Raw genomic sequence first — 27,636 nt, 5'->3', positions numbered from 1 at the left:
TTGGTGGGGTGCTTGCCTCACATGCACAAGGCCCTGGGTTCAATCCCCAGAACCACAAAAGAAAACAACAAAAACAAAAACTAAAATATCCATACTATCCAAAGCAATTTATGATTCAGTGCAAGCCATCTCAAAATATGGATGATATTCTTCACAGAAAAAGCAGAAATAATTCTAAAATGTATACGGAAACACAAAATATCCTAAATTGTCAAAGAAATCTTGAATAAAAAGAGCAAAGCTAGAGGCATTTAGTACTTTCCTTTAAAGAACACTGTCATGTCATAGTCAACAAGACAGCATGGTACTGGCATAAAAATCTGCACATAAATAAATGGAACATAATGGAGAGCCATTTGTCATGCATACTTTAAATATTATCATCTTTTTTGTGACAGATTTATGGCAAAAGGAATATGAAGTGGCAATAGAGAATGAGTCTTTAAAATGGTGACTCCCAACAATGCTGAATTGTACCTGGGCCCTGTGATCATGGAAAACAGGAAAAATTTACAAATCCCCCTACCCCCTTTGACTTCTGGAAAGTATCAACCTACAAGGAACTATCTTTCCCTTTGTGATTTAGGTAAGACTCTAGAAAGCTTTACTTATCTATAACCTTACCTATTGTGTAAACTTTTTGTTGTGGTGACCAAAATACCTAACAAGAACAACTTAGATGAGGAAAAGTTTATTTGGAGCTCATAGATTTAGAGGTCTCAATCCATACTTGGCAACCTATATTGCCCTGGGCCCAAAGTGGTGGGGAAGAGTAAAACTGCTCACTGCAAGGCAGCTGGAAAGCAAAGAGAGGTGAAGGGCCACAGCAAAGATGTTCCCTTCGGAGGCACACCTCCAGTGACCCACCTCCTCCAGCCATGCTCCACCTGCCCAGTTAGTCCACTGAAACTAGTATGAATTGATTAGGTTAAACAGCCATCATAGTCCAATCATTTTACCTCTGAATATTTCTGTATTAACATAGGTACTTTGGGGAGACACCAAATAATCAAACCATAACAACTATTAATACATGAGTTAAAAATTTTAAATATTTTTTTACTTTGCTTTATACATGATGAGCAGAATCGCTTATTTCTATTGATCAATCAGTATAAAATGTTGATTAACCCATTAAGTCCTAAGATTTCATTTCTGCAAATATTTTAATGAAATTTACACAGGTGCATTACAGTAGGTTTGAAATAATAATCTCTATATAATTAGTAATATTACATATAATCATATTAATTATATTACTATAATATAATTAATATGGTAATTATATTACTATAATTATATATAATCTATATGTAATTATATTAATACCAATTCATATATTATAATTATAGCATAATTTTTTCCTTTTATTACTATCCAATATATTTACATGTTATATAATTATACATATATTTAAGTTTTTGTAAGTGTTTCACATCTAGGACAATGGGACAAATGGGTTAATCAAACATTGGTTAAGCCTCTTTGTTTGCTCCAAGTACATAAACATAGGCAAACCCTCAGAATGAGTCAGCATACATCCTCCTAATATTTTGTAGTTGATCTTAGGGCAAATTTCCTTTGGATATCCTATCAGATAAGTCACCTTTTTATTCCTCCTAATTCTTTGCACCTGACTCTTTTTAGCTTTGATTACTACTGTCTCCTTAAGATAACATTAACAAAAACTTTTTTTTGTCTCACCCTTAGACATTTACCTTAGAGCTCTTATGATTACAGCCTTACCTATTGCAAGTCTTTTTCCCCATTTTTCTTTTTTTCCCTTTTTTGGTACTGAGAATTCAACCCGGAGGAACTTTACCATCCAGATAAATTCCCAGAACTTTTTTATTTATTTTGAGACAAGGTCTTGCTAAGTTGTTGAGATCTCATTAAGATGCTGAAACTGACCTTGAACTTGCCATCCTCCTACCTTTGTTTCCTGACAGGCTTGAGCCATTGAATAGGGCTCTTTCCCTAATTTTTAATATCCTTTTTGAATAATATTTCCAAACTGAGGCTTTTTTTGAACACCCAGTTTGAATGAAATCAAATCTTGCTCGGGAAAATATTCACATAGAAGAAGCCATCAATATTTCGTTATGTTACACTTTTATCTTTAATGTCTAATTTTTTTGAAGATCTAAAAGAGAGAAAATATTTAGAAGATCAATATCTTGAAGAAATAAAAAATTTATGCTATAAATAATATAATATGTAAAATAGTTAATTATATTAAAGCCCTACATACACATAACCTTTCTTTGCATTTAAGTGGAAATGTTGACTGTTAGGAACAGTGGCACTTATCTGGTCCTACATATACAATCACAAGGCACAAGATAAAAGAAATATACCCAGACACAAATCCACAACCAACATCATACTAGAGGAGAAAATATGAAAATGGTTCCTTTAAAATCAGGAACAAAAAAAAAATAAGTCTACTTTCATTCACTGTTATTCAACACAGTACTAGAAATCTTAGCCTGAGAAATTAGGAGAAAGAAATAAAAGACATCCAAGTGCAAAAGGGAGTATTCAAATAATCCTTTTTTTTTCACATGTCATGATTTTATAAGAACTAATTAAACACCAGTAAAAACTGATACATTACTTGTGTAAAATTGCAGGATAAAATACACATATGAAAAATCAGTAGCACTTTTAACTATCAATAACTTGATGAACAAGAAGTGAAACAAGCAATGCCATTCACAAGAAATTAAAAACACATAATCTGCTTAAAAATGAACAAATAATCTTAATAAATATTTTTTCAAAGAAGTTTAAATGACAACAACATATCTAAAAAATGTTCAACATCACTATCATCAGGGAAATGCAAATCAAAACCACAATGGGAGTGTTGCTTATTTGCAGGACACTTAACAGGCATGCTCAGGGTGCTTGGTTCAACCTGAGCCTTGAAAACACACACACAAACACACACACACACACACAAACACACACACAGAGTAATATATCTATCATCCCAGTTTCCTAGTTAGAATGGCTATAATCAAAAGGAAAAAAATGTAGATAAATAGGAATTATTATATACTCTTGGTGAGAATGAAAGTTAGTACAGATACTATGTTTTCTTTGAGTCTGAAAGTTCCTCAGAAAATTAAAACTATGGCATGATTCAGCTATTCCATCTCTGGTTATATATCCAAAAGAAATGAAATCAGTACATCAAAAAGATATCTGTAGTCACTCCCATATTTACTGAAGAATCTTCAAAATATCCAATATATGGAATCAATCTAATTTTACTTTGATAAATGAGCGAGTAAAGAAAAAGTGTTATATCTACAAGAAGGAATAGTATATAGCTATTGAATGGATTAAATCTTGTCTATTGCAGTAAAATGGATGAAAATGGATAACATTATGTTAAATGAACAAACAAATACCACATGTTCTCACTCTTATGCTGAGGCTAAAAAAAAGTTGGTTGCACAGAAGTAGAGAGTAATAGTGGTATCCTGAGTCTAGGAAGGGGAAGAGGGAGGGAGATAGAGGGAAACTGGATAAAGAATACCAAAATACAGTTATAAAGGAGAAGTAAATTCTAGGGTTTTACTGCATAATAGAATGACCATAGTTTCCAACCCTTTATTATATATTTTAATAAAAAACTGATGAGAGGAATTTGAAGATTCCCAAAACAAAGAAATAAAATGCTTAAGAATGTGGATATGCCAATTACCCTGATTTGATCATTTCACATTGTATAAATGTACCAATGATCACACTCTACTCCCCAAATATATGCAATTATCATATATCAATGTGCATAAATTAATATAAAAATATAACTTCAATGTAGATTAATAAGCAACAGTAAATTTGAAATGTATTTACATAAAGTAAAAATAAAGATTCAAGCTTATCATGAAAGAAGTGGTGTAACAGATGCCATGAGACCATCAGATTTTAATAGAAAAATTAATCAAACTATATATGGTCTAAAATTAGAATGACATAACTTTGCCTCTGTAAATTTTGATGCCTTAAAATAAAACTACAATACTCTATTCAAAGTTTTCTTGGTTGCTGTTGCTATTTTAATACTAATATTCACCACTGGTATCTTAATACTTAGGAAGAAAAAATAACAAAGGTTGGCAATTTATTTTATGGCTTAGTTTTTTTTAATCAAACAGTCTTCTGAGTATATTTTCAGAACTTATCTTTCTGTTGTTCACTGCATATCCTCTATAAAAATTAGTTACATTACCACCGGACTTGAATTAGTTTAGTGGAATGCTGATTTAGAAAAGAATGGATATAATCAATTTCTAAAAATTGCAATATTTGCACTCCTCTTATTCAGTTTTGCTAGGGTTAGCCAAGTAATCAGCATAGTATTTTGTTTCGGCACCTAGGGGTTCTAAATTAATCATGGAATTGTAAGGCTGTATGTTGCTACTTTAGAGGAAGAATGGAAAAATAAGATATTCTTTATGTTGTAAAGTCAGAGTGGATAAACCTCAGAGCAAAGAGCAGGTGCTTCCTATTGCTTGAGCTTTCCTGCTGCACATTCTATGCAAAATATTCACAGGGAGACCAAGGATCTGTTGCTCACAGACGGTACACTGAAGACTGCTACTATGATTGACTTATACATAAATATGGGTTATAATCTACTCCACAAATTCCTCTATGTCTGAAACTTTTTCTGTTCCTCAAAATAAAAGATTTCTGCTGTGTATTATTTTTCAGATTGGAGTGTTAGAATATTGTGTTCTATAGCTACCAACATTTAAAAATAACCTTGTATTCACTTGTGTCCCATAATTATTCATCTGCAAATGTTGAAACTATTATAGTTACTTAACAATGCTTTTGTGAAAATTCACAAAACTAATTTCCCCTGTAAATGTAAATACAGGTGAAGAACATATAATGAAAAATTTCACGGTAAATTTATTACTATATTATTGCTAGGAATCCACACCAGCCCATGAGTTGATTCTAAGGATTGTTACTAAACTTCACATGCAAAATCATTTCTCCCTTTACTTCTTCACTATTTCATTGTTTCCATGCTAACAGGCTATGATTTCATTTCCCATAGAACTAAATCTTGTTCTGGGGAGCTTCTCAAACTCCAGCAAGCCTCATCAGAAAACTGATAATCAATGAGGTGTATACACATAACAATCTCTAAAGGATTTCAATAATACAGTGCCTTTTTTACAGCTGGCCTGTCTTGAGAGAGGCTTCACAAAGGCAGCCAATTGCTTTCTCCACTGGGAGTTCTAGAAGGTAGAGATCAAGCAAGAGGCTAATATTTACCATTTCACAAATTAAAGACTACATGGTAAGTTTAGTGTCAGAAAGCTTTAATTATTTTTCCCTGCTTTGTAATTTGAATAGCTTAATCCAGGTTTCCCTGAAGTCAACAATTTGGAGTAAAAATATAAGCAGAAAGACAGCATTTGCTGGAGCAGATAATGTAACTCAAAAATGCAAGAACTATTTTCCAGGATGCAACACAATGTTTTACAATCCTTTAACCACACAACTCAGTAAAAACTCCAATGTTTATCTAATGCAGAGAACATGGGCAATGATACAAAATTGATTAAGATAGAAAAAAAACATAAAAATCTCTTGACAAAAATGTACAATATTTGTTAAAATTATATAATTTATGCAGAATTTACAGCATATAAAAGAATTTATTCATATTTTGAATGCAATGTTCAGGAAACATTTTGAAGAGGCAACTTGTTTGCATATCACATTTAACTTATCAACTCTCATGTATTATTTTCATAATAATCTTTCACAGATATTATTGTAGACAGTTTGGGAAATATAATTTAGATGGCACTGATTTGACACTAACAAAGGTATTTTTAAAAGCTTATAAGTGTGATGGAGTGTTGTAAATTCCTAAGTGTAGAGGCCTAAGAAAGCTAAAATCAGCCCCATTAGGGCTACACCATTCCTGTAGCAGAGGAAAATTGTAAGAAGTTGCTTGGAGTAGAATTTAGTTTTCGTATCTTTCTCTATCAGTCTCTAATGAGTTGTAGGTTAGATTCATTATCCCCTAAATTCATTCTGTGTTTTTTAAAACATATATTCTTACTAATTAAATTTTTTTCTTGAGCCTCCATAGTCACTTGAGAATATTTATTTCTTACTAAAGCTCCTGTACATATTACAATATACTTCTTTCTGCATGTACCCAGTGATTCATTCGTTTATTTATCAATTCATCAGACACAGGTCATCTTTTGGTAATCTAATTTTCTCATGCTACATTTAAGATCTTGAGAATTCAAATACAAATTAAATTCATCCATGACTCTAAGGAAGCTGCTTGTGAAATAATTGCAACTAATCTCAAACTTCTTCCTGATTTACTTTCAGAACACACTTAGACTTTAACAAGATGGTGCATTAGTCAGCTGTGCTGTGGTCAAAAGTCTGTCTTGTGAGAAGGAGGGTGTATATCTTGCTCCTGCTAAAGGAGTAGTTCTGTTTCTGCTCCATACTTTGTTCTAATTTCAAGTTCAACACTTAAGAGGAAGACCGCAATTTGCACATGATGTGAATCTGGTGAAGGCTAAATTGTGAGAAGCACAATTTTAATAGCCAGAGAAAGTTATCTTGCAAACCCTGACAATATGATGAGGATAAAATCTGAGTGGTCTGAGAACAAGCAGGAAATATAGTCAAATGTCCCTAACAAAAGAAGGAAAAGACTGGGTAATTATGCAGTCTGCCAAGACTTGCTCTGAAAGGCAAACAATTTGGGGGTGAATTTTGATATTTCATACTGGTATTTCTAATTAGGCAGAGGTCCCCAATTATTTTAAGTATCTGAATCTAGTACATTTTTTTTTCTTCATGTGTCTTTTAACCAAATCCTTGAAACTGACTTTATTATTGGTATTATATACTTTTTAAAAACTTAGGAATTGATGGTACTAAATAATAACTTTATCATGAAACAGGATGTAAAAATTAACAGAGTAAATTCTAGATCATTATTACTATTATTTTATTATTATTTTGCTATGTTGGTTGGGAATTAAGTCCTGTACTACTACATCTAATTATTACAAGGACCATTACACATATTAAATATTTATACTATGCCGTTATATAAAATGTTGATAGGCAAAATGCTGAAGTCTTTTTAAAACAAAATATTTACTTTTATATATATACTTTTATATATGAATAACTTTATTCAGTGAAAAATTTAGAGTTTCTCTCTCAAAGAAGCTTATCGTCTGTATTCCTCTCAGCTAGTTAGAAGCCTAAGGAAGAGAAAAATCCTATTAACAGAATGTTTTAGGTGAAATACAGCTGCAGGGTTGAAATTTCATTATGATTCTATTCTATTTCCATTGCCCCACAGGAACACATATACTTAATTCATCAGAGCCCCCTTATTATCTGTGCAACATCCCCAACATCCACAGCCAACCCCAAACCATTAATATGGCCTGCTATAGCATTTACAAAGTGAATCTAGCTTTGGAATAGAACGGTGCTGGCAGCATGCCCCACATGCTTCTAAAACATACACACGAAAAAGTACACAGCATGATGTTTCTCCAAAGAATAACAATAGTCTCTTCATATACCTAAAATAATAAACCTATGTTCATGCTGATACGGTTAGATGGATTCAATTCCCATTCATAAAGTGATGTATTGATTTAAAGATGAAATATATAACAAGTTTCTCATTTGGAAGAAGTCAACTCCACTGCCGGCAATTGTAAAATACACTACCTGTTGTAGGTAGAATCCAGTCATTCAAAAACTATTCCAAATTAGCTTAGAAAAAATGCAATATGGAGAAAATTTTATGCTCCATTGTACACTCTCTTGACAGTAACCTACATACATATATTTTCTTTTTCTCCCTGTCTTGAATTTTCAAATATTCAGAAAGTAACATGTTTATCTCTCTGGTGAAGGAATAATAGATAATATTAATTTTATTTTACAAGCCCATTTATGATTCTATGTTTGTCTTCTTCTATTCTCTGTGTTTGAAAAATTCCATCTTGAAAACCCTCTTCTATTTTCTTCTTACATGATACATCTGATATTATTTTCTGATTTCTATTTTTTCCCATCATTGAATTTTCCCCTTATTAGTACTCCTACTTCTTTGTGATAATTGCCACCTATATTTTGTTCTTTAAATTTTATAATAAAACAAATATTATTTCTACTTTGCAAAGTTTATCTACAGTAATGCTAATAGCAGTATTAGTGATAACGTTCATAGAACATGTGCTTTGGATTTGGAATTTTCCAGTGCTTTTGACAGGTAATGACACATTTTAATTATTCACATTAATTTCAAAATGTAGAAACAAATATTTACACAAAAGGGAGAAAAAATGTTAAATGACTTGCCAAAAGACATTCATCTAGATAAAGGGGGCTAGGATTCCAATCTAAGAAGCTTAATTCCAGGAATAAGTTATTAAGCACCACATGATTATATCCTCACATTGCAAGTTTCTTGTGTGAACATATTCTGATGTGACAGAGTCCCAAATCTACGATTCTATCTAAGATTATTTCATTTGAGTTCAGATTCATATGTCTAACTCATTATAAAAATATACACTTACAAAAACACCTGAAATTCAGAAGGGTGAATAACAAATTGACCAATTTCCCTATGCAGTAGGTCATCTGAGTATTTCATCTCAGACTCATGCTACTTTTCCTCCAAGTGTTCTAGCCAGAGACCTGCTGGTGTTTCACTCATTATTTTTTAATCCCAATCTCATTTCTATTAATGAGGCTTCTCAAATAAATTTTAAATAATCCACATCTCTTTGGCTCTATGACCATCACTGTTTTTTGTTGGGATCGAAAATATGGTCATTTACCTATGTTAAGTGCATTTCATTCCTCCCAATTCAATTAGAGCAATATTGTAGAAGTTCAGAACCATGTCATTTCACTACCTCACCATTTTCCACAGCTTTTTTTCCCCCTATGTATAAGATCCAAATGTCTTACTGTAGTGTCCACCTTCTTATGCGCCCAGTACTTTCTCTTGTCACACTCACAGGCCCACAGTCTAACAATCACACTGAACTGAAACCTGTTTCCTCCTCTGAGTATCCTCCTTCTCACTCTATCTCTGGCTCATCTGGCTGCCAAAGATGAATATTTCAGGTTTCATTCTATGGAACTTCCTCTGAGAAAACTTGATGGAGTATACCATCTAAGATCAGTTCGTGGACCTTCTTAAATTATGATCTTGCTTTTAATGATATGCATATATATAATTTGAATTTTTAAAATATTTATAGTGAAGAGTAGTAGTATCCTGTCCAAATATTTCCCACTCCCACTCCTGCCCCTATAAGAAAGGAAAAGTTTGACCACTTAGTTATTTTACTTGGCCTTAGACAAACTCAATAATATGTTGATGCTGTGATTTATTTTGGTTATTGGCTTTAGAATTTATTTTAATGTTATTTTTATCGAAACTTTGCTACAAAATATGATATTTAAATTAATGTATCCTTTCCTCAAATAATTTCCTTACATAAAATGGTATTAACACTCTTTATAGTGACTTTTCCCTTGCTGAAAATAATTTATATGACAGCATGTACTTGTATGTACTTAGTTATCTAACTATTTTTAATTTTAATTCAATTTATTCTTATAAGAGTTGTAAGGATGTGAAAATAAAAAACTCATGTATCTTAAATATAATTCATTTGTTAACACTTTATTCACTTAATTTATTATTGTTTTTTCTCACTCTCATTGATATAAAAGTAATATACATACCTCATTTCTTTATTTCTGAGTGTCTAATCATATCTCTCACCTTAGAGTGAATTATATGGATCATGGCTTCCTAATACTTCATTGTGTGTTCCATAATGGAAATAATATCTCACAAAACCACAGTACTATCAACTTTTTAATTAAGATTAATAAAATTATACATAAATATCTTTCTAATTTATCCATATTCTACTTTTATCAATCAATTCCAAAAACACTTTATACCATCTATCCTCTAATATAAAATGCAGTCTGACACTAGCAGATACAAGACCCTGCATTTCATCCCCTGTAACCACCTCCCACCAAAGGAATACAGCCTCTGGTGAAGTATTGAATTTCATAGTCAAAATATTTGCCTTCTTTATTCTGGATCACCTGTAAGATTTTATTTGCCCCTTAGGATACTTTTGCTTTTGGAAGAAAATAACTCTCTGGCTTGATATTTTCTCAGGATTAGAATTGAACTATGCATTTTTAAATAAATGTTCCATAATAAATGCTGTTGCTTTTGAGGGTAACCCATATGGGTGCACACAATGTCCCCCAAATCATGGTTGTTGTTATAGTTTAGAACTGGAATGACTCCCAGTGGCTCATGTATTGAAGGCATGGTCACCAATACAACAGTGTTCAGAGGTGGGGCTTTCAGGAAATGTTGGGTTCATGAGAGCTCTAAACTCATCAGGGAGTTAATTCAATGATGGATCCATAATTTGAATTGACTGTTTCTGAAACTGTAGGAAGTAGAATCTAGTGGAAGGGAGTAGGTCCTTGGGGGCATGCTCTTAATGATTATATCTTGTCCCCAGTCCTCTGTTCTCCTTGCTTTGTAGCTGCAATGCTGTCAGCAGCTTTCCTCTGTCTTGACCTCTCTGCCTTAATGCCCCACTTCACCTTAGCTCCAGAAACAATGGAGGAAGTTGACCACAGACAGTAACCTCTGAAACCATGGGCCAAAAAATTTTTTCTTCTTTAAATTGTTTTTCTGGGGTATTTTTTCAAAGTGATGAAAAGTTAACTAACATAGTTGGTGATGCTAATTTTGATTATTGCATCACAGTTTATCCACTGTGAATGAAATTCACCAACCAATTTATGAGCATTGTGGGAGGAGATATTTAAAGATCATTATAATATCCTGCTCCTCATGAAATCTCCCTGCTAGATTTCACGAACTTCATTCTTTTTTGCCAGATTTTTTTTAAGCATGTAGTAGGCCTCTCTTATTCATGCTTTCTCCTTCTATGGTTTTAGTTACCCATGGTCAACTGGAGTCCAAAAATATTAAATAGAAATTTCCAGAAATAAACAATTCATAAGTTTTAAATTTCATGCCATTGTGAGTAGCTTGGTGAAATCTCACTGGCTCCATCCCACCTAGGATTTGAATCATTAATTTGTCCAACATATCTATCCTCTATTCCTACTTTTCTGTGAGTCAATGAGTGGCCATCTTGTTTATCAGATTGACTTTCATATTGTTACAGTATTTGTGTTCAAGTAAATTTTATTTCTCTTAATACTGGCACAAAAGCACAAGGGTAGTAATAAAAAGCAGACATAAGTTTAGAAAACATGGAAATACAGGTTAATGTAGGTACTATGTTCAAATATTACAGGGCGCATATATCAGGTTTAGTACTATTCATGCCTTTAGACATCTACTGTGGGTCTTGGAATGTAAAGGGTCTCTACTATGATTGCCTACACTGATAGCTGAATCAAATACTCGATTGATTCACATTTGACAGTTAGCATTTGGCATTGCAAAAGAAAATTTTCTTCCTTATTCTCATTCATTAATAAAGTCACTCTCATATTTATTTATTATTTCTGCTGTGGTTTAGATATGAGATGCCCTCAAAAGCTCATGTGTGCAACAATATAAGAAAGTTTAAAGGTGAAACAATCAGGTTATGAGAGCTTAACCTGATCAGTGAATTAGTTCCCTGATAGGGATTAACTGGGTGGTACTGTAGGCAGGTAGTATGTTCCTGGAGAAAAGGTAGGTTATTGCGGGGGAGACTTTGGAGAATATATTTTGTATCTTGTAAGTGGACTCTCTTTGTCTCTCTGCTTCCTGATCATGTTCTCAGCTACTTTCTTCTACCACACTCTTCCACAATGATGTTCTGCCCTACCTGAAGCCCCCAAAGAAAAAGTCAGATGTCTGTGGACTGAGACATCTAAAATCAAGACCCCAAAATAATCTTTTCCTCCTCTACAATTGTTCTTGTCAGGTCTTTTGGTTGCAGCAGTGAAAAAGCTGACTAAAACAATTTGATCTTACATATTACCTTTCTACACCTATTTATTATGGCTCCTGATTTTGTGTGTGTGTGTCTGGTATGCTTGGGATTGAACCCAGGACCTTGTGCATTTAAGTCAAGCACTGTACCAACTTAGCTATATCCCTATCCCATTAGTGCTGATTTGATGCACATAAATATATTAAAGAATTGATATCCAATTTTGAATTAATGTATTCCTATAAATGAATAAAATTAATGTCATGTTTGACCAACTAAAACAGTATACTGATAAATAATTTTCATTTGTAGTCAACAGTGTTGATATGGACTTATCCTATACTGTGTTAACAAGTACATAGTATTCTTTGCTTGATTGTATAAACAAAATTTTGAAATAGATTAAGGATTCACACTACACTTTGCATCAATTTCCACGACAAAAAATTAGGATGTTTATCTAATTTTTATATCATGACTTTTGTATATATAAGAGCCTGTTAGTACTGAGAGAAAATTGCTATTTTAAGATTAGGCTTCAGAAAAATGTACCTTTGCTTCAGATCTGATTAGTCATTCAAATGTCATTTGAATGTTTTTTTGAATAACTTACATTTTATCCCATTTCTGAACTTATGAAGCTATATTTTCATAAACGTTGTTCAGTAGAATCCCCCCCTTTTTTTCTTACCCCTGTCTCCAGTAGTATATTCTTACAGGTGTGAGTGAAGATAAGGAGTAGTAACTATAGATCTCAAAGAGTTTTTTTTATATTAATTTAGTCTACTTTTTTTTTTAATGGCTTCAAATTCAGATTTAGCATATCTGAGTTTTATTTAGTCCAAAAAACAGTGATTGGGCCATACTCTTCATTAAGCATCTGAGACAAAAAAAAATGAAAAACATCCTCTGCCCTCAAAGAGTTCAATGTCTTAGAAACTGAGTAAAACATCAGCGAGTGATTTCAATATTGTATGACATGGTTACTGGAGCAAAATTTTCCCACATATTTTAACCAACTATAAAACTGGAAAATCTATGTGGTCATACCAGTCATTAATCAGTAGGCAGTACAAGAACATGAGCCATGGAAGAAGTGAAGTGTGCCAGATGAGCTCCACAATCACCCTGGCTTTTCTGTCATGGGCAGGAAGTTGAAATGCAAGCAGAGTCTTAGTGTGTCTAAATGGAAGAGGAAGAAATAGATATCAGAATCTGCTACAGTAGCTGGAATTTGTGAAGAAGAGTATTGAAAAACAATACACTGCAAAAGAGTAGGCTTCTGGACTAGATTAATGACCATAAGCCTGGAACAAGATCAAAACTAAAATACGTACTCATTAATAAAGAGTAAAGCCATGCCTGACAGGACTCAAAAGATGTTCCAGTAATTTAACTGCCAGGGAGAAAAAAAATTCATTTCCATTCAAAAGAAGACAAAATAACCCTAACTCACCAAAATTAATGATCCCTAATGTCCAAAGAAAATTCAGTAGTAATAATATTAATAATAATGTCTATTGAAGTTGTCATAAAGCAAGATGTTATGATGCATAATTAAGAAAAAATTGGCAAAGATTTTGAGATAGCTTAGCAAGGGCATTAAAGATGTTATCTTTCACCATTGACTTTCTGAATCTCACTTATGTGTCTTAATAGGATGTTCGCTAGTTCTGTCCATTTAACAGCAAATAACGTAGTTTCATTTTTCTCTATGGCTGCAGAAAATTCCATTGTGTTTATATACCACGTTTTCTTTATCCATTCATTTATTGAGATACAACTCAGCTAGTTCCATAACATGGCTATTGTGAATTGTTCTGCTATATAATTGGCAGGCATGCATGTATCACTATTATAGTATATTGATTTTTGTTCTTTTGGATAAGAAGTCAAATAGTTGGTTCATATGGTGATTCCATTCCATGTCTTTTGAGTAATCTCCATGATGCTTTCCAGAGTGATTGTACCAATTTCCAGTACCACCAACAATATATAAATGAACCTTTCCCTCACATCCTCACCAGCTATTATTGTTATTTGTTTTCTTGATTGTTGACACTCTCATTGGAGCAAGATGAAATCTCAGTGTCATTTTGATTTGTCTTTTTCTGATTGCTGAAATTTTTGAATATTTTGTTCACATATTTTTTGGCCATTTGTATTTCTATGACATCTTTTAGATTGTTTACATCTTTTTCTCATTTATTGATTTTTGGTTTTAATTTTTGAATTTTTTATATATTCTGAATTTCAATTTCATCAGAAGAGTGGCTGAAAAATATTTTTCTTCCATTCTGTAGGGTCCCTTTTCATACTCTGAATTGTCTCCTTTGATGTACAGTTTTTTTTATTTTATTTCATCACATTTAATGATTGAAGGTTTTATTTCTTGAGCTTTAGGAACCTTGTTAGAAATGTTGGTACCTGAGCCAAAATCTTGGAGTGTTGACTCTGTATTTTCTCATAGCACTAGCAGTGTTTCTGATCTAATTTCTCTATCTTTGATCCACTTTGAATTGAATTTTGTGCTAAGAGACAGAATTCTAGTTTCATTCTTTTACATATTAATGTCTAATTTTTTCTGCAACATTTGTTAAAACACATTTTTTCTTCTCCATTGTAAGTATCTGGCAAAGACAAGGGAAAAATTATCCCTGAGGGCTTTGACCACTGAGCATACATATATGCATGTAGTCTTCCTCAAAAATAAATTATGCTGATCATCAGAAAAACATGATAAACGTGAAGGAGATCTACAGAATAGGAGAAAATATTCACACTATAGATATCTAGCAAAAGATTCATATCCAAAATATATAAGTAACTAAATAAATAAGCAATTTATTGAAATAGGTAAAGTATTTGAACAAATAAGTCACAATGGGTATTATAAAACTGGTAATTCATAAAATCACACTTTGGGTCATTATTCACTGGGGAACAATGAGATTCCATATCATAATCACTAAGTAGCTTAAAATTAAGACACAAAACATGAAATACCAGCAAGGATGTAGAGAAACTAAACTTTAATATATTGCTGATAAGATTGTAAAATTCTCCAACTGCTTTGTGATGGAAACTCTTTTTTCCTTTTACACTTAAACCATAACTATCCTATCCCATTGTATTTCTGGTTATATACCTAGGAGAAATAAAATAGATACCCCCAAATTACTGGCATGTTAAGTTCCCTAAAAGCTTTACCAGTACTAGACAAAAACAGAAAATAACCCATATGTTCACCAGTAGAGAGAGGTGGTGAGATTGGCCCATGACCCACAATTCCTGTGTTTCATGCCCTTATAAACTCCTCTCTTTTGAAGATGAGTAGTTCTTCTCATTTGCTTTCAATTTTAATTGACAGACTACTTTAATTATGAAACATCTTGAGTTTTAATATGAGTTAATGTCTAGAGGCTTTCACTTTGGTCTTTAGGAGAACTGCCTTTTCATCAATTTCCTGTAGAACCTTACCTCAATACTATAAAATAGATTTGTCATATGGAAAAGCTTTGTGTGGGCACATTGGTTGATAGTACCTGCTAAAAAGCCAGTGAGCATCCAGAATGTTGCTCATGTGATTGAGCAGTAGGATATCTAAGTCTAGCTTCATTCTGAGTGTAAGTGTAGGACAAACCCTTAGTGACCATGGCCGAGTGAACCCTTACACCATAAGAGGTAATAGTTGTTGTTTGCAATAATTTGTTAGATAAAAAGAGAAAGAACAAATGATAAATAAAACAACATATACTCATGTCATGTGATGCTCTACACAAAAAAGCACATGATGTATGATTCCATTAATATCAAGTTAAATAAATAAACTCATCTACAGTGATAGAAATCACAAAAGAGGAAGTCAGTGTTAACTAAGACTTGAAAGAAAGTGGTAATAGAATAGCCTCCTGATGTGATAAAAATATTGTAAATATTAATTAGTGTGTTTGCTATATGAGTGTGTGTATATATATGTGTGTGTGTGTGTGTGTGTGTGTATTTCAAAATTATTCACTTATCCCCTTAAGATATGTATTCACTATATATGAATGTACCTAAATATTTTCACTAAGCTAACATAAAATTAGACAATAGTTGGCCCTAGGCAATTTATTAGGAGCTATACTGCGTTACTATGTCATTCTAATAAATATTATAATATTACAATTAAAGGTAGTTATAATATATTAATAATACTTTCCATATTATCAATGCAGCAAGTTTTGACCCTTTAACTATTTCTTGTAAAGTCTAAATTTTAGTCTTCTGGTACCTATTATAAGTTGTCATTCATCAAAAGATATTAATATCCAAGAGCTAATCATAATTTCAAAAATGAAAATACCACTGTGGAGAATCACAGATTATTATCTCTTTTATGTGGAAGAAAATTTTGTACTTATACAAATGAAGATGAATTTTGTTACACTTATGTTTTCCAAATTAAATAAATAAAAATTCAAGCTCTTTTGTTCATATATTCTTCTGTTTTATTCTTTAAATAAGTGACTGCTTGTCATACTAGCTATGAAAGATTTTTCATGCAAGAATTTGCTGACAACCTAAATCATGTTACATGCTCAAAATGTGTTCTTCTGTATAACCATGTGCATGCCTTTATCACTAACATCATCAAAGTTAGGCATTGGACATCCATATATCTTTAGGATGTAACAATATTTTCAAATTCCCTCATAATAATAATTGTTTTTGCTGGTGCAAGCTTTGGGTATTTACTTGCAAGTTATAATGATCAAATTTATGGTAGCATGTTTGGAGACTGATTCTGACCAGCACCTCCACATTAATTAAATGAAAGAATAACTATAAGCACTAAGCAAAGAGTGTGGAACATTTCAGGTTTGTTTTTCATAGATGTATAATCTGAAAAACATGAAACCCATATACACTGAAAGACTGGAATAATAAACAACAACATCATGCAATTCAAATTTCTCCTCAGTTTCTCCAGGGAAATTATTGGCATTTTCATCAAAAATTCCTTCAAACAACCAGGAAGCTCAAGAAAGAAATATAGTAAAAAATTTTGAAGAAAAACATTTCTAGGAATTAAAACATGTGCATCAGACTTACATGTTTCCTATTTCTCTTTCTTTAACTCTTATGACAGTTTGCTAATAAATGTTTTTCTCCACATCTTATATGAATCTAGTACCATTTTGTTCACAGTAGTATTAAATTTTCATCTTTATATCTGTAACTATTCTTGTTTTCACTTTGTCTCAAGAGGCATTGTTTATTTCAGTGATTTTTAGTCAAATTTTTCATAGCTCTACCTACACAATTATTGTTTTTTTAAAAAACAAAAGATTGAAATATTTAGGTAAACATATTTGAGAATGTAAATTACATTGATTCATGAACAAGAAACTTTCAACCACAATGTCTCAGGACACTGTTTAAGAGTATAATATTAACTGAATTCCACATATGAACATACAGAATTTGTTCTTAAATCTGAAGAAATAATATATGTATATGCATTTATATACATATATATCTATCCATGTAATATAATTGACCTATAATATCTATTTACCTATAATTTAAAACAACATTGAAAGGTCATAACAATTACAATTTAAAGTGCATGGTGTTTTTGTGCCTGACTATGATAAACAATTATCTAAACCAGAAAAGCAAAGACCATCCTAAGTGAAATAATTTATTTTGACTATAGATATATTATTTTTGAAACAAATTTAAAACATTATGAAATTAGAAAATTGAAAAACAATGTAGTAAAATATAGTTTTCATAATACAACTCTTCATTGACATTCTAGATTCTGATCCTATATAGGAAAAAGGAAATTTAAACAAAAGCATAGACACAAGAAAGGAAAGAAAAGAATGAAAGAAAGGAAAGCCTGATCTCTATCTACACAGAGGATTATTAAAGTCTTTGCATATACAGATCTAAATAGCAAAGTACTACCCAGGTTGCTCTGGAATTGTGCTAATTATTTCCCCTGATAAAATATTAGTGTTTCTTATAATTTTACATTAATAGTAACTGGAAGACAATTATGCTTCCTGTTTAAATTATTAAGCCAGATTATTCAAACAAGTATTTTCTGAGTTCCAGACTAACATATATTCTGTTCTTCAAATAAAGTTATTTTTTTTTTTAAGATGGGCATCTTTTTGGTCAGGTTGGTCCCAAACTTCTAGGTTCAAGTAGTATTTCCACTTTCAGCTTCCCAAAGAGCTGAGACTGCAGCCACATGTCACTATGTCAATCTTTATCATTTTTCTGGACATTGTTTTCCAATTTTCTTTATAGAATCAGCCACAAATTCTCTGTATTCCCTCTTCTAAAATACTTCAGCAGCAAACTTAACAATCTAAGGCACTATCATGAATCTATTAATCTCATAAATACTAACTTTTCTTCCCAGATTTATACTCTAAAATTTATAAAAGAGAGATCTTGCCATTATTGTAGTATTTTGAATGATTCCATAGTGTGTTCATAGTTAAAATGTAATTTTTCCCCATTAGATAGCTCTTTTGATACACTGTCTCTGATTCTTCAGTCCACCTTACCACAAAAACGGATATTATTTAATTTAACTTTGCACATACTTTTATTCATTACTCTTACTGGATCACTTTTGATCTCTCACTTTTCTTTACTTGACTACTTCCTATTCATTTAAGTATCAATTCTCATTAAGTTCTTAGGGAAGCTTTCCCTAAGAGCTCCGTCAGACTTAATATACTTTCATAATTCTTCCTTGCTTCTCAGTGCCTTCACTAGCACAAAACTCATCAAATTATACAATACCTTTCTGGATAATCACTGTCTGCAATGATAAATTCTAAAATTCTTGGGGTAGAGACTCTACATCTTATTTTTTAGTCTCCAGAATTTATCCCATACTGGGAAATTCATAGCACCTAGTAAGGAGTTTTAAAATTACCAGTGAAATGATGGAGTGAATAAAGAATTAAATAAATAAAATTTTGCAAGAAAAAATAATGGTTGATAGGGATTTCTATTTAGGGTAATTGTGAGCTATTTAAATTTGACCATATATCTGTTGAATAATTACCAATTTAATATAAGAGAAAGACAAAGATTAACATGACTAGGACTGGTACTTAGAGTAACTATTATCTTCAGGGGCTTTGTCAATTCAATATGGGAAAAATAGATGATTAAAAGCTAAATGAAATGACTGACAGTCCTGTGGGGCTACATTGACAAGGAACTGGAATTCAGCACCAAAGAAAGGACTCTGTAACCCCGTACCCTGAAAGTGATGGAACATCATAGATATTTCTGGGAGTTAGCAGTCAGCTTCAATTCATACCAATCTCCAAAATTAAAATAGGTTGATTCTATAACAAAGAGGTTAAAGGTTACTTGTTTGATCAGACTTCAATGTAAGTCTACTCTGGAGAAACATAGCATCCTGTGCCTCAGTCATTTACAGAAAAATTTTACTGTGTTAGATCCTTCACACATTAAAAGTAAAACAAGGGAAAGAGCAGAGCCCACGAATAGTGAAAACAGAAATTTCATGAAATACAAACAGGCTTACAGGATGCCTTCATATTTCAGAGTTAGCAAAATGGTATTTTTGAGAAAATGTTTATTATATTGAAAAGGCAAAAAAAATTAAAATAGTATTAGGATGTATAAACATCAAATGCTTGAATAAAATGATGATATAAACTAAAAGGAGAAATAAAATTGTTTTTGATGACAGTTTTATTAAAGTAAAAGGTAGGTTATATTTAAAAGATCAAAATATATTAGAGAAATTTTTTCATATATTTGTTGATTGATTGTATATCTTCTTCTCAGAAGTGTCTGTTCAGTTCCTTGGCCTATATATTGATTGGGTCATATGTTTTCTTGGTGTCAAAATTTTTGAGTTCTTTATAATATTCTAGAGATTAATGCTCTATCTGATGTGTGTGTGGTAAGAATTTGTTCCCAATTAGTAGGTTCTCTACTCACCTTACTGATTGTTTCTGTTGCTGAGAAGATTTTTAGTTTGAATCCATCCCATTTATTGATTCTTGATATTAATTTTTGTAATATAATAGGTTTATTGAAGAAGTTGGGGCCTAATCCCACATTATGGAGATTTGGGCCTACTGTTTCTTCTAATAGATGCAGTGTCTCTGGTTTAATTCCTAGGTCCTTGATCCACTTTGAGTTGAGATTTGTGCATGGTGAGAAATAGGCTCTATCAATTAGAGAAATGCAAATCCAAACTACTCTAATATTTCATCTCACTCCAGTCAGAATGGCAGTTATGAAGAATACAAAAAATAGTATGTGCTGGTGAGGATGTGGGGGGGAAGGCACACTTATACATATCTGATGGTACTGCAAATTGGTATAGCTAATCTGGAATGTAGTATGGAGATTCCTTGCAAATCTGGGAAGGGAACCACCATTTGACCCAGGTATCCTACTCTTTGGTCTATGCCCAAAGAACTTAAAAACAGCAAACTGCAGGGACACAGTCACATCAGTGTTTATAGCAGCACAATGCACAATAGCTAAACTGTGGAACCAACTTAAATGCCCTCAGTAGATGAATGGATAAAGAAAATGTAATATATAAACATATGGGATATTATTCAGCAATAAAAGAGAATAAAATGATGGCATTTGCAGGTAAATGGATGGAGTTGGAGAATATAATGTTAGGTGAAGTTAGTCAATCCCCAAAAAATAAATGCTGAATGATTTCTCTGATTTAAGGTTGCTGATCCATAATATGCTCTTGGGGCGGGGATGGGAAGATTAAATAAACCCTAGGTAGGGCAAAAGGAAAAATGGGAGGGAGAGGAATGGTGGGGACATAGGGATAGGAAAGATGGTGTAATGTGATGGTTATCATTACCCTAAGTACATGTAAGAAGACACAAAGAATGTGACTCTACTTTCTGTACAACCAGAAATATGAAAAATTGTGCTATATATGTGTAATGTGAATTGTAATGCATTCTGTGGTCATATAAAACAAATCAAAATTTAAAAAAATACATATATAAAATAATATAATGAGAAAAACATTACAGATTCAAAAAAAATCAGAAAGACGGAAAACACATTTAAGTCTCAGGGAAGAAGAGTAAAGGAAAAGGTAAGATCAATTAAAAGTAAAAGTAATCAATAATAAGAGAATACAATAAATAGATAACATCATATATGAAAATAAGGATGTAACTGAAATTCTATATAAATTAAACATCAAAATAGGATGTTAATAAAAAAATTTTCTAGGAAATTGGAAAGTTTAAGACAAATAATCAAATTTTTAAAATATCTGTAGTATATGAAACTGACAGGAGAAAAAATTGAAAATGTGAATATTGTAAAACTGAATCAAGTTGAGTTTGCAATTAAATTTCACCCTACAATCAAACTCTATGATTAGATGGCTTTTTTATCAATTATTCCAGGAAGTTATACCAATTATAAATAAACTGTGATAAAGAAAAATAAAAGATGACTGGCTCGGTGTTTATTTAAACAGGCCAACGTGGCTTTGATATCAAACTTTGGAAGGGCATTACAGGTTTGAAAAACAAAGTCAAGTACTAATACCACTAAGATAAACACTCTGAACACTATAGAGAGAATTAAAATACTAAATAAATGGAGGTGTGCTTCAGGTGATGGGTGTAATCTCATATGGAAGCCCAAGAACAAAGGGAAAATGAAGAACCATAAAAAATATTGATTGGTACACAATTGGTACAGGAAAATCATTCCAACGAACCCCTGTTAGAGAAACTAATTACAACATATTTATCAAAATACAAAGGCTAAACAAAACCACCATTTAGTAAAGACACTAATCACTATTTTTTTTTTTTTTTGGTGGTGCTGGATATTGAACCAAGGGCCTTGTGCATGTAAGGTGAGCTATATCCCCAGCCCATTAGATTCAATAATTAACAGTATAATATTGGCTCAATGATAGACAACTGAAAAACCAATTCAAAAAGGAATCCATGAAAACAACTTCATGTATAATTAATCTTGATTTACAGTAGAGCAAAGGACAAAGAAATAGTCTTTTCAAAAATTGATGGTAATTCAACTGATAAACATACATATTGATGAAACTTTATTTTTATTTTCATACTAAAAATAAGTACAAATTGAATTATAGATCATAATATAAAGTTTAAAAGTGAAAATTATACAAAGAAACATAAATGAATACCATCATGACTTTGGGCTAGCAATTTTAAGCATTATACAAATATGTAAAAATTGATTGTTTTTTTCTATTAAAATTAAGAACATATGTTCATGAAATATGCCAGTAAGAGAGACAAACTAAGCAATAAAATGGCAAAAGATACTTGAAATTTAGATAGACAATAAGATTTGTAGCAAAAAGGAATCCCTCAAACTTGCAAAAATTAAAATAATAGCAACAAAATAAAAAATTTGGCACAAGGATGAAAAAGACAGTTTAGTAAAGATAATTTCTAAGAAATCTATAGAGTAATGAAACACAGGCCCAACCTCAATAATTATCAAATAATTACAAATTAAAGCCACAGTTCATACAGTTATCTAGCTGCCAAAAATATATAATGTTAAGAAAGAGTATCATAAATAGCAATCATGGGGACACAAGTAATGAAAACACTCATACAAATTTTATGGAAAGGTAAATTAATAGCACTACTACATCTCTACTAAGTTGAATATTATCATATTCTAAAACCCACCTATGTTTCTTCTGCTATATACCTAAGAGAATATTTGTGCATATGTGTACTACCATATAACTACAAAGATGTTCAGAGTATCATTGTTTGCAATAGTCTTAATTGGAAGCAAATAAAATGCCCATCAAGAGTAAAATGGAGGAATAAATGGTACTATAGTAATTCAGCAGTATACATTTTAACAAGGAAAAGGAATAAACTATAGTTTCAGAAAACAATGACAACCCTTCAAAATATAATCCTAAGCAAAGTAGCAAGAAGCAAGTAATAGTAAATATGTGATTTCATCCATGGAATTTTGAAAAAGGCATTCATATAAGTTTAAACTTTAGCATTAGTTTGAATAGTTAATACCTAATAGCTCACATTATTAGGTAGTTAACATCTCTGGGAAACAAATAAAAAGTGGCAAATTTTTAAACAATGAGGAAATTTTTCTGGAGTCCTGACAAGGACTCTTAATACAGAAATAGGTGAATATAGGGAGATTCATTTGGTGATAATTCTTCAGTTTTAATACTGATTATTTATAAGTTTTCCTTCGTAATTCAGACTTCAGTGAAAATCCATTTTCAATTCATGACTTAATTCTTAGAATAACCAATAAAAACAACATTATAAAAGCTTAGAGCCTTCAAATTTATAAAGGGGTAAATGGAATTAGAAATTTTTTAATGAAAATGATATACAGAAAGGACAGAAAAAAATAAAGTGAGATAGGAGAAATAAAAAATACTTAATAATATGGTGGAATTATTTTTAAAGCAATACTATTCAAAAAGTATCAGCTTAGGTAAAGACATTAAACACTTACTCCTCAATCTGTGTTGTTTAGTAGACATATATACAGCATATAAAACTACAGATTAAAGAGAAGCAGTCAAATTTTGTCATGCAAATGAAAAAACTAGTCATAATTAAATTAATATTATTTGAAAAAAGCTTAATGTGAAATGTGCTCAAATAAAACAATCATTGAAACTTAATAAAATAATTATGTTATATATATATTCTCTCTCTCTCTCTCTCTCTCTCTCTCTCTCCTCTCTCTCTCTCTTTCTCTCTCTTTTGGTAAAGGAAGATAGAATAATTGCAATTTGGGGGCATCTAATAAGATCTTATTTTCAGTACCTGAGGTATGAAGTTTCTCTAGCATCTGACTCCTACAGCTTTGTACTATCCTGAAGCTTCCTCTAGGGATGCCTCATAACTCTGACTTTTCTCAAAATTTACAACAATGTCTAGAATATTAGAAGGCACTTAATATTTAGTGAACATAAAATAAGTATTTTGTTGATACTTAATATTTTAATTAACTATCAAAATAAAGTGGTAGCTTTAGAGCATAAGGTATTCATGGTTATATTCAGTTTACATTAGAAATGATTGACTTTATCAAGGCATGGGAAAATAATCATAATTTAAATATCTCTATCATATGATCCCATTATACCACTCCTTGGTATGTATTTAAAATAATTAAAGCAGCATGCTTTAAAGATGGATGCATACCCTATTTATTGCAGCACAATTCAGAATAGCCAACTTATGGAATCAGCCTAAATGTCCATCAACAGATGAAGAGATGAAAAAAATATGGCATATGAACACAATGGAACCTTATTTAGTCATAAAGAAGAACAAAATGATATCATTTGCAAGAAAATGAATGGAACTAGGGACCATAATTTTGGACAAAATTAGACTCAGGAAGAAAACTATCAGATATTTTCTCTCCTATGTGGAAACTAGGTAGACAATACTAAAAATAGTTGTGATAAAAAAAAGTGATAAGGTGATCCAGGCATGGTGGTGCACACCTGTAATCCCAGCACCTCAGGAGGATAAGATAGGAGAATCAGGAGTTCAAAGCCAGCCTCAGCAAAGGCGAGGCACTAAGCTGTTGAGAGCCACAGCCGAAGGGGCCCCAGAAAACTTTCAGACTGCCAGCTGATGAGCTGAAGGGGCCCCAGCAAACTTTCAGACTGCCAGCTGATGATTGGCTCACAGCGGCCCCAGCAACATCTAGCTGATTGGCTCCTCTGTGGTAATGCTCATTGGGCTGTTTCCCTGCCCTTTCAGACCACGGAGCTGCTCATTGGGGGACTTTTTTGGCTCCGCCCATGCGACCCAGCCAATCGGCCTCAAGAGCAGGAGGATTGTGGGAGGAGGAGGTTGTTGGGGTGTGTGGCTTGTGGGAAGCCGGTGGTGGCAGTTGGGCTCTGAGGGTTTTTTCCTGAGGAGCTGTTTTGTTTATCGTGTGTGTTTCTAAAAATAAAGTTAGTTTCTTTTGACAAGTGGCTCCTGAATTGTGCCCAGCCAGACTGTGGCACTAAGCGACTCAGTGAGACCCTGTCTCTGAGTAAAATAAAAAATAGGTCTGGAAATGTGGTTCAGTAGTTGAGAGCTCCTGAATTCAATCCCCAGTACCAAAAAACAAGTGATACTATGAATGTTGAAGGGAGACTATGAATGAAGAAGAAGAGAAACAGGGGTTAGGAGTAGGGAAGCAAGAAGGAGGTATTGGGGAGTGAAATTGATAAAATTAAGTTTTTGTGTATATATAAATAAATCACAATTAAACCCACCATTTTGTATAATTATTTTGCACCAATAAAAAATTCTAATTATCTTCCAATTTTTCAACTGATTGCTGTATATATTAAATGCAACTTATTTTATTTTGAGATGAAAATTGTCAAAACACCAATTTTGATCCAGAGCAAGGAGCTGTGAGTATTTCAGGCCGCATATACTAAGTTGCTAAGGCAAAATGATAAATAAGCCTACAGGAATAAACCAAGCTAATTTTGTTGTATTTATTGAGTATTTGTTCCATGTACAATCATTGCCAAGACCTGAAGGATAAATGATGCATGAGTCTCTTTTCTCAATACACTCATCATTTAATTCTGTCTAGCTATTATGCATTTTAGAACTGGCAGGTCAAATTAACTTAGTGAATTGATTATTAGCCTGCAATAAACCAGATAAATTTGGCATAATAAATTATTCTGTGAATTAATTTCTCCTTTTTTCAAACTATTTTGTAGACTTATGTATAAGCAAAATAAAAATGATCTTCTTTGAGACAAATAATTTAATTATAGAAATTTCCTTCTGTAAAATTTTGTGTGCATATTAAGTGATGGGTACTATAATAGAGATACTTCAATAAGCAAGTCATGGAGCTACCATTTTTTGTCACAGTGAATGGACTAAAATAAACATTTAAAATAACCAGAAAAAAACTAATTTTGTATTGATTATACTGAAGAATTAGCTCATATATTTCCTCCTCCCTCATGTCCCTCATATGGTTCTAACCCAGTTTACTAGGAATGTGATTCAGAATGTCCAGGTTTGGTTAGTTACACAAAAAGTGTCAAGAGAAAGTAGAGATTTGATTCTTATTTAAGTTTCAAAATGATGCTTTTAGAAGTGGTGAAAGAGGGCATCCCTGTCTTGTTCCAGTTTTTAGAGAAAATTTTTTTCAATTTTGTCCATTTAGAATGATGTTGGCCTGGGGCTTAACAGATAGCCTTCACAAAGTTGAGGTATGTTCCTGTAATCCCTAGTTTTTCTAGTGTTTTAAACATGAAAGAATGTTGTATTTTATCAAATGCTTCCCCAACATCTACTGAAATGATCATATGATTTTTATCTTTGAGTCTATTGATATGATGAATTACATTTATTGATTCCTGTATGTTGAACCAACCTTGCATCCCTGGGATAAACCCTACTTGATCATGGTGCACTATCTTTTTGATATAGTTCTGTATTTGATTTGCCAGAATTTTATTGAGAATTCTTGCATCTATATTCATTAGAGATATTGGTCTAAAGTTTTCTTTGATGTGTATTTGGTCTTAGAATCAGGGTGATATTCGCCTCATAGAATGTGTTTGATGTGTTCTCTCTTTTCCTAGTTCATGAAATAGTTTGAGAAGTACTGGTGTTAGTTCTTCTTTAAAGATCTTGTAGAACTTAGTTGTGTATCCATCTGGTCCTGGGCTTTTCTTGGCTGGTAGGCTTCTGATTATATCCTCTATTTTCTTGCTTGAAACTGATCTGTTTAAATTGTGTATATCATCCGGATTTAGTTTGGGCATATCACATGGCTCTGGAAATTTGTCAATGCTTTCAATATTTTCTATTTTATTGGAGTACAAATTGCCAAGATAATTTCTAATTATCTTCTGTATTTCTGTAGTGTCTGTCACAATATTTCCTTTTTCATCACAGATGATAGTAATTTGAGTTTTTGATCTCCTTCTCTTCATTAGCATGGCTAATGGTTTATCAACTTATTTATTTTTTCAAAGAACCAACTTTTTGTTTTGTGTATTTTTTTCAATTTCATTAATTTCAGCTCTGATTTTAATTATTTCCTGTCTCCTACTGCTTTAGGGTTGATTTGTTCTGTTTTTTTTTCTTTATAGGGCTTTGAGATGTAATGTTAGATCAGTTATTTTTTGAATTTTTCTTCTTTGAAGGAATAAACTTCATGTGATGAACTTTCCTCTTAGAATAGACTTCATAGTGTCCAAGAGATTTTGATATGTTTTATTGGTATTCTCATTTACTTCTAAGAATATTTGAATCTCCTCCTTGATAACTTTTGCAACCTATTGTTCATTCAATAGCTATTGGAGTTGAAACTCCAGGCAGAGCAATCAAACAGACGAAATAAATTAAAGGGATATGGATAGAAAAAGAAGGACTCAAAGTATCACTATTTGAAGACAATATGATTCTATACCTAGAAGACCCAAAAAATTCCACCAGAAATCTCCTAGGACTAATAAATGAATTCACCAAAGTAGCTGGAT

This window comes from Callospermophilus lateralis, unplaced genomic scaffold, assembly GCF_048772815.1.
Source record: "Callospermophilus lateralis isolate mCalLat2 unplaced genomic scaffold, mCalLat2.hap1 Scaffold_44, whole genome shotgun sequence".
Lineage (NCBI taxonomy): Eukaryota > Metazoa > Chordata > Mammalia > Rodentia > Sciuridae > Callospermophilus > Callospermophilus lateralis.
Note: the sequence above shows the minus strand (reverse complement) of the source record.